This window comes from Urtica dioica, chromosome 2 (assembly GCF_054948205.1).
Source record: "Urtica dioica subsp. dioica isolate 48M chromosome 2, U.dioica_male_clone48M_v1_H2, whole genome shotgun sequence".
In the NCBI taxonomy this organism is placed as follows: Eukaryota; Viridiplantae; Streptophyta; class Magnoliopsida; order Rosales; family Urticaceae; genus Urtica; species Urtica dioica.
Window position 1 is genome coordinate 48,320,757 of NC_142757.1, and position 10,497 is coordinate 48,331,253.

Consider the following 10,497-nt stretch of genomic DNA (forward strand, 5'->3'; position numbering starts at 1 on the left):
CCCCTTTCGTTTACTTAAAAAAATTAAATTTAAACTTTCCAAAATGCCCTTAATGAAATAACTCTTTATTTTTTATTTTATATATTAAAAAATTAAATCAAATTTTTTCTTTATAAAAAGTTAAAGATATTTTTAGAGAGAGATTTGTTTTTTTTTATATATAAAATAGTAAATAAATATTTATTTTATTAAGGGCATTTTGAGAAGTTCAAATTTTATTTTTGTAAAAAATAAACGAAATGAGTGGTATTTGCAATATAACATATTTTTAAGGGTTTGTATTTTTCATTTATATTAAACTGAAAGGAGATCTCTGATATTTCTGAAAAAATGAGGGTATAAATCGCACATTTCGGTGTTAAACACATGGGATATCGTTGATATTTACAGTTTTGGTTTGCCATTTAGCCAATATTTAGTAAGTTTTTGGTAAATATTCATGACCAAATATTTACACGCGTAAATTGAATGAAATACCTTATCAACCGTTGGCTATTTACCTAAAATTTATCTACAACTTACAAAACATTGTCCATTTACCTAAAATTTACAAAACGTTGGCTAATTATAAATTCCTTAAGTTTTAGTTGACTAGTTTGCTAATTATTTGTAATTGTTTTTGCTATTGCAAGTCTTTCGACAAAAATCCCATAAAATTTTATTACTATTACAATAATTAACGGCAGTTAAAATAGAGTGTGGTTAGAGTGAATAACTCAAAATTAGCTAGCTAAAAAAGTTTTTCCCATCTTTTTAAAATTGAAATTTGGCTATAATTTAACTAACAAAAATTTAGATAACTAGCCAACTAAAACGTTTGTGATTGTCATATAGCCAACGTTGCGTAAAATGGGTTGAGACGGAGAACTGCGGGATCCAACGAGGTCGAGGCGGAGGATTGTGGGATCCGACAAGGCCGTGATGGAAGGGTAGGACTGGGGGATTCGACGAGGTCAAGGTTTGTTACTGTTTTTCCTACATAGGCCCATTGAGGAAAGGCACGCTTCCATCGAGTGAACGGCGGCTATCGGTTACGGTCTTCCCGACATAGGCCCATTGAGTCTCTCTAGAGAATTTTGTGTCATCTATAAATCGTTGTAAATTTATGTAAATAGTTGTAATCAATCCTACATAATAGTGTAAATATATATTTTTTTAATTTTGCACTGAAAAAAATCAATATATCGTAAATAGTCAACATATTCAAATATTAAATGCAAAAATATTAGTAAATTACAAGTTAATAATTATAAATAGTCTAACATATGCAATAATTGTAAGCAACCTAGTCATTAACATGCAATAATTATAAATTGTTATAAATACCAAGATTTGTGGATGTCAATTGCGTTAGTCAACTATTGGCTTTATGACTGATATCAATTATCTCATTGTAATCTTCTTTTGATTTATTCTTGCTCTAATTGTATTATTCTAAACCCTATAAATAGAGGGTGAAGAGACTCATTGTAAATAGACTCAAGCAATAACATTCTCTATTTCCCCCTCTCTCAAGCTCTCTTGCTCTTTACTTTATAACACATTATCAGCACGCTAGATCTACTCGTTATTCCTAAGGTATTATTCAACAATATCTCTAAAAACCTACGTCTACTTTTTGATACTATGATCAAAATGTTTGCAATGATGGCAATGTGTGGAATCTGATCGATCCACCAAAAACCTAGCAATGTTAATTTTTTTTTCTCTCCTTTTTATCTTTGTGATGATGGTAAATGGATATTATTGGAAAATTCCAGTCCAAATCCCTAGCAAAACCGTCTTCATCTTTTCATATGATTCTTTAATCTATTATTGCTCTATACTTGTTCATATCTTGTTGACCTATTGTCATATCTATCTTTTTCACGTTGAAGTTTATAACCCCATTAGTCATGTTTGTTAAAATATATTTTCTATCACAATTATTTTCTATACACATGTTTGTCTTTTTCTATCATTTTCCCAATTATTTTCTATAACTGTTACCATAATATTTTTTCTCTCTTCCTGGTTGTACTATATATATATATATATATATATATATATATATATATATATATATATATATATATATATATATTGCTCTAAGAATCGTCATCATCTGATTTTATTTTAACACATGATGATTATTTTATATAATCGTCATCATCTGATTTTTTTTAACACATGATGATTATTTTATATGCATGATATTATATTCATTATTATAATAGTTTTTTTTATTGCACATGCCTTATATATAAACATATACACGTCAGTTATATATGTACGCATTATAGAAATATGCATGCAGTATGATTTTCTTTTTATACGAATATAATTGATGTGTCTTTTATATCTTAATTCCTATCAATATATATATATATATATATATATATATATGTGATAATTATAGCAATATGTTCTCTCTGCCTTTTAATTTTCATTAATAATAGGGATCTATTTCCTTTACTCATTATAATGTTCATTATTATATTTATGGAAAATATCGCGAAACTCGAGTTTGTGGCACTCGATATCTCGGGGATGAATTATCCCTCGTGGAAACTAGATGCTGGGATCCATTTGGATGCCAAAGGGCTTGGAGATACAATTAAAGAGGGGAATAAGGCATCAATCCAAGATAAGGCTAATGCCATGATTTTTCTGCGCCAATACCTCCATGAAAGTCTAAAAGCGGAATATTTAACTGTGAAAGATCATGAGTACCAAAAGTACGCTGATGCACAACAACTCATATGTTAGGAATACGGCTGTGCGATAATGTCAAACAATTGGATAGGGAAGACAAACTTGAGCATTGTGAATGTCGCGGTCTACTCTGCGAGAATGACTGTGTTCTTGAAGTCGATCGACTCGTCGAACAAGATCAAAGACCATAAATACTTATATGGTATCTTCAAGGAGGTGATAGAAGATATCGAAGAACACAATGTCATGAAAATTGTTACAGATAACGGTTTGGCTTATATCAAAGCCGGTACATAACCAATGAAGAAATATAATTTGTATTTGACACCTTGTGACCGCTCATTGCATCAACCTGATGTTTCGTGATATAGGAAAATGTTCAAGCATAGCTAACTCGATCGCAAAAGGCTCAAAACATCACGAAGTTCATATAAAACTAGTTGAATGTGTTGGTGTGTTTGAGAAATTTTTGCAATACTGAACTTGTTTCCCTGGGGAATACGAGGTTTAGGACCAACTACTTGGTATGGCATGTAGAAGCACATGTAAAAACATGGTCCAACTATGAAACATGTTCACTTCATAGGAGTGGGAGACGTCAAAATTCAAGAATACACACATAAATATAGTTGTTGAGTAAAAAATGCTTGACACCGTCTTTTGGGCTTCCCTTAATATTGTTTGCTCTTTTTTAGCCGATGTACTCTGTTCATCGTGTCATCTATATAGAAGTTGCTCCTATTCTGACATGATGCATAATTTATTCGAGATAATGGTCTCGCGGTGTTCGTGTCTTAAAGGAAAGTAATGGGTCGTTCACATTGTGAACGATATGTGGAAGAAGCAACTACATCACGCGTTACATGAAGCACTCGCTAAATCACCGACTTCAATACTACCCAACCTAGAGTGTGACTAGAGTGTACGACAAACTACACCCCCATGAAAAATATACCGATCTTGGATGTAAGCTTTTAATTATGTTAATATGTCTAAATATATAGTACTTCACATTATACTTATCTTTGTAATTGTTTTGTATAGATGCTTGCTTTATGGGTTTCTTTGGGTGGACTTGGAGAGCGAGCCGTAAAAGCCGCACTAATGAAATTGTCATCGGGTAAGTGTTGAAAATGTAATTGTTTCTTTTTGATGTTGTTGTAAATCGGACATGAATTTCCTACATTGTTGAATTTGTCTATGCGCAGGTAGTCATAAACGGCTTCATCCTCCGCTTATGAGGGGAGTTGGAGCACGTTTGCATTGATTCACACCAAAGAAAAGAACCGCTTGGAATACAAACGGTTAGAGCAACTTATCTTTTGTAGTTACAATTAGAAACTCCAGCTTAAAGATGCGCACAATGGGATGGAAAATCAAGATCCACTAGGACAAAATACGTTATCCGGTGCGACGAATGTCGCACCCAATGCTTAAAATGTCGCACCTAAAAGTTTATTAGGTGCGACATTGGGTGCGACAACGTCGCACCGGATAACCTATCGCAGAAGGTATTGGGTGCGACATGTCGCACCTAATAAGTACCCATCTAGGTGCGACACTTTCAGGTGCGACATGTCGCACCAAATACAGAAGCCGTTTTCCTGCCAAATTTAATAAACTTGGCGGGTAAATTCATATCGGGTGCGACATTGTCGCACCCAATACCGTTCCCGCCACAATATTCGGTGCGACAATGTCGCACCCAATATGTTTTTTAATTAAAAAAAATTACTGAATTAAATAAAAATTAATTAACAAAATTCATTTAGAATTAAATAAAAATTAATTTAGAATTAAATAAAAATTAATTAACAAAATTCTAAATTAATTAGAAATAATATTGTGAAAATAGAATTCTTAATTAAAAATACAAATTCATTCTAAAAAAGCGGAAAAATAAATTCCTAATTTTTTTTCATATAAAACTTATCGATAATAGAATTCCCTCTACCGAATAAGTTTCCAGAACTTCGAGAACCGCTTCCGTGTCCTCGTCCACCGTTGCCTGACGCGCTGCCGCTCGCTCCACCGCTTCCGTAAGGACGGTCTCGCAAGAAATCCATACAACCAGGCGTAGAACTCGGCGTGGAACCTGGCGTCTGCTGATCAGTCCCACCTGGTTGCGATGCAGGAGGTTGGGGAGTCGTGGGAGGCTGGTTGTGCAGCTGGCTGAGGAATGCGATCTGTTGCCGCATCTGCTGCAGCTCGGCTTGTTGGGCATCCATCTGAGCTCGCATCTCGGCAACCAGTGGATCGGTCTGAGATGACGAACTTGATGAGCCTCTATTTAGCGTTTGGGCAACACCCAGCGATGACCTTGGGATCGAAGGCCCTAAACCGACTTCCCAGTCTCTGCGTACTCCCAAAACATCGCGCATCGCGTACATCTCCGCATCTTCTTGGGAGATCACGGCGTTTTGCTCCGCCGCTTGCCGCAAAATATCTATCGTTTGGGCGGTGATTTGATCCTTAAAAAAAACCACAAAAACTTATCAAATAAGAAGAAATAAAGTAATTAAATATAGTAAATAAAAACTTACATATTGCGACTTCGTGAAGTCCGTCGTCCACAATCCATCCCTTAGCGTCATGGTGTTTTTCTGACCATATCGCTAAAGCCGAGCCTATACTCACATCTTCCCTTCGCTGTAATTTTTCAACATTAAAATATGAATCACATATATATTGCATATTAATTTTAAGAGACTTACGTTCCTCGAGCGATGACCAAAAAAACTAAGCGAGCCTTGTCTTGTCTTCTTCATCTTCGAATTTTCCCAGTTGCGGAGAGATTTCGTCTGCAAGAAATAAATTCGTTAAGTTTAATTTTAAGAAATTCGAATAACCATCGGAAGTTCAACTCATACCTTATGCTCCGGCGAGTCGAACGTCTCTATTGCTTTCAACCAGGCTTCTGTTGTCAATGGTGCCCACAAGAAGAGTTGTAGTCTTTATTTTGAACATTTGATGTAATAAAGTCTCATGAAGACTCTTGCTTGTAATTGCCTATTCATTCATTAATAAAGTTGAAACGTTCATTCAATCTTCCTTGTCTGAAGCTTTATGATAAAACCATAGTCTTTTAGTCCATAAACAAACTTAACAACTTACGAAGAGACAAATGTAGATTTGCATGAACAAACTCTTCGTAGTTTGCTTAAAACGATATATTCGCAATCTTAGGGTCAAAGGACTATTGACCTCAGTATGATTGTTAGAAGAATCTATGATGTCTGGTTATGAGGCATTGAGAGTTGGAGACTCTATAGTTCTTCTAGGTATCTTCCGAAGGTACTGAATTGACCAGTGCACTTCTAGAGACAATATAAGAACAAACCATTTAACCTCTTATGTCTCGAAGTCACTATGTATGAATTGCATCATGCTTACCTTAATCCTGAAATGAGACATGCCATTTCACACCTTAGTATTCTCATTTGAGAAAGTCAAAGTTCGGACTCACTATGTGATTCCGAACAAGGCCTATTGGTGAAGTACTAAGTTGTGAGTCTGTCATGAGTAACTTTGTGAAGTTCTCATATATATGGAATTCATGTACAAGATTGCTGAAATGCAATGTATGTCACCTCATGCTTTGTTCCTTGGAGTGTGAATAAATGAACTGGCCAGTGTCCAAATTGAGTCCTGACTCTTTTGGATGAAACAATGTGACTTGTTAGCTCCTCGTCAATACATTGTTTCTAACTTATTCACAAGCGACAAAGGAGTTGAGGAAATAACAGCTAGAAGGGTAAAATGGTAATTTAGTAAATCCCGACTAGCTGATGACATTCATGAAGGGTAAACATAGATAATATTCAGTGGATCCGCTCATCATAATTAGGTCGAATTCTTGAGTAGAAAATAAATTCATTTGAACCGAGAGATTTTCAGTGTCAGCTCTTTAGTGGAGTCAGTTGACATTAAGCTAAACTTGGAAAAGGTTTGTGAACTTTTGAGTCCAAGTGTTTAGCTCAAGCTTTGTTCATTTGGGTCCATGAGGTCACTGTCACGAATCACATCGATAGGAATAGTTAAACTGGAAGCTAAGTCAAAACAAGAACGAAAATTGTCGAAAGGGTATTTTTGTCTTTTGAGACATAAGGATGAAATGGATGTCAATAAATTTTGACAAGTTCATTTGATGACTTAATGTCACTCGGCCATAATATGATTAACTGGGCCTTGTGAATTAATTTCATTTCATGAGAATTTTATTGAAAATTCTTAATGGGCCTTTCTCATGTTGTCATGAACAAATGAAGAAGCTTCTAGAAGCTCCTTCTAGAACATGTTGGGCGCCCATAATACCCAAGATAGAGAGATTATTTTGTGCATAAATGTATCGAGATACTTGCCAAAAGAAAAAGAGGAAACAAATTTGCATGAGGATGCTATATGGAATTCGGCCAAGAGAGAGACAAGGCAAGGCATGGAACAAAATAGGAAACTATTCCAAGACTTAATGAAGTCTATTTTGGCCGAGCTTCTCAAGGAAAAGAAAGAGGAAATTGGCTCATTTTATAGAAGAGGAAACTACCTTATTGAAGGTGAGACCTCTCCTATAAATAGGAGCCTCATTCTTCTCATTTCAATCATCCAAGTTTAAGAGATTTGAGAGACTCTCTCTCTAGAACTTTGGCCGAAAATCCTCTCTCTCTCTCTAGTTTATTTTCGATTATTTCTTGTCTTGGCACCTAGGTCCTCACTCGACCTAGTGTTTAGCTCTGCGACTTCGAGACTCGTTCTTAAGTCGTAGTGTTTAAAAGTGCCCACTCACTAATTCCTTCTTTTCGAGTGATTTAGTGATAGAAACTTTCGTGGTTGCTCGAGGTGCCGAGGAAAGAAAGAGAGACGTGCTGCGAGGGGAGACGAGCGTTGCAACTTTCCAAAAGCTTCTACAAGGTTCAAGCTTCAAGAAAGGTTAGTAACTTTAATAGCTCATATTAGTTTTTATTTACATGTACATGCTCTTGTCTAGGTTAGTAAAAACTAGTTTTACTTAAAAAGAAAATTTTTAAAATTCCGCCGCTTAACGAAGCGTTAAACTTTTTCTTAAACCCTAGATCAATTCCAACAGCTTCCTTGTTGTAGCCTTTGGGAGTTTCATTTTTAGCGAGATCCTTACTCCCGCAAAATGTCTTGAAGAAGAGATGTGACAACCTCGACTTCTGGCCACGGCGCATCCTTTTCGCATCGCGAATGATAGCCTTATCAATCTCGTTGCGAATAGAATCTGCAGGCACAAGCTCGCCACTCTCGGGATGTTCGTAAACGAAGTTATACTCGTTATGAATCGAGTTCATATGAGCCGCCACACTCTGCGCAGGCACATGATTCCAGTCTGGGAGGTCGACTGGAATGGTACTCTTGATCAGGTTTCCTAATCGGTTTTGGAACATCCCGATCAACGGATTTTGCTCCCTGACGTCTTGGTAGAACTCCTGCGCAATCTGATCGTAGCGAACTGTGTTCGCTCCAGGGGTCCCAACACGAGCTCTCGCAGAAACGACGCCAGTCGTTGGTCCCCGCTTCTTCCTCGGCATCTGCGGGGGGTCACGCTCTCCTCCTGATGGGTCCTGACCTGAAGTAGACATCTTGCAAAATGAATTGTAGTTAGTATTTTTAATTACTATGTAATTAGTATTCGACGACTATGGTTATTACATGGTGTTAGTCATTCATCGTTGTCACTCGATGTAATATTAGTATCGACATCAACATCGTCTTCCTCAAAAACGGCGTACGTCTCATCTTCTTCATCCACTTCTTCATCATCTTCAACAACAGTAACAAGCTCGACCGTAGCGGTTTCGTGTCGATGATTAAGACGGTCGATATTTGACAATTCTATTGTCAATGGAATCGATGCTGAAGTGGTCGGATCAACTTTAGGAATGTCCCATATCCCCCGTTGATTGCATTCCTGAACGATTTTCCATTCGCGACCCTTAACGAGATCTTGGATGTAAAACACTTGTTTCGCTTGAGTCGCTAGTCAACGTGCACTATACGTCCTGCATTGTACTTGTCACCATACCATATGCATTTAACAGTACGACACGACATTTGTGTGTATAGTTCAGCACGATTACGTCTTCCATTCGACCGTAAAAGCTGAAGTCATTCACGGGCTCACAAACACCGCTATTCTGGGTGATCCGTTGGTTATCACGACGACGAGTGATGAACTTCACGCCATACACAAAGCAACTCAGATACTGATGAGCAATTTGCATAGATCCCGTAGACAATGCGTAAAGCTCTTCAGACACGTTGGAACAACTAACTTTCATGTCAAAAATCTGAAATATATGCAAATTAAGATATTCTTGCCGGTTGTCGTGGAAGAAACACTAGTCAACTAATCGAGTATGTCTTGCGCAGTCAACTCGACAGGTTTCAGGCGCTTCTCGTGACGATTTACGTAGTGATCAGTGCTTTTCCTCAATCGGTGAGTCGTAGGCAAGAATCGACGATGGTCATAGTAGACAATCATGTTTCTAATTTTCATAGATAGCGTCTCAATGTTGCACGTGAGGCAAGCAAGATACCCTTGGCCACTCCATCCCGACAAATACGATTGAGCCGGAAAGTCGTTTATCGTCCATAGAAGCGCGGCACGTAACCGAAACACTTCATCGTTCGCCCCGTCTCGCACTTGGAATCCAGTATCTCTCATCTAGATTCTTCCACGTCGAACCATCTGCAGGATGTCGCAAAACGCCTTCTTCTTTGACGCGATCTCGTTCATGCCACTACAATTCTGCTTCCAACTCGACGAACAAATCTTCCACTTACTCATCTGCACGCACTTCACTCGGAGTCGGATCCGTAAAATCGTCGAAGTCCTCGTGATCCATTATATCATGGAGAGCATCGTGCAATCCACCGACTCCACTTTGGTTAGTCTCGCTGGCATCTTCTATCATTCGACGTTCGCCGTGATGATACCATTCGGTGTATCCCGGGGTAAACCCCTTGTTCAAAAGGTGATTCTTTACGACCCCGATGTCCAGACATCTCACGTTATTGCAAGACTTACAAGGACAACGATAATGACCGTTTTCGTTCGGGAGTTTGCTTGCAACGCAGATAAACTCGTTAACCCCTGTTTTATATTGCAAACTCAACCGATTGTTCTCGGTAATCCAGTCCCTACTTGGATTTGACATTCTTCTGAATAAGACGGGAAATTGGGAGATAAAAATGAATCGTTAGAATTCATTTTGTAAGAGTGAATTATTGACATTGAGAAGTAAAATTGAGAGGTAAAATTGAGAGTGAATATTTGAAATTTAAAGTGAATTGTTATGAAATTGAGAGTGATGAATTGTTAGGAAATTGAGAGTGACTCGTTAACATTTGAAAGATTCGAGATCGAATTAGTGAGAGTGAAAGAGAAATTGTGAAAAATATATCTTAATTTGAAAAAATGGTTAGAATTCGTTATATTACATATAGTTATTATTCTACCGAAAATTCGGTAGAGTTTCCCCTAAAATATTGACTAACCAAAATCTGGAATTTAAAAAAAACACATATATAACCAACCAGGTCTATCATATTAACATACTAAATACTAAACCGAGCCTCTGTGGCTCGGTCGCAATAAATTTTCAATAATTACATTAAATGTAACATGTTACTAATCATTTTAAAATATATTACTAATTAATATAACTACATATGATACAAATTAACTAATTAACAGACGAATATCCATTTCAATATTCCAATGCAACTTTCTAATTTCAACATATAACAATTTAACTCAACATTCAAATTTCAACATTTATT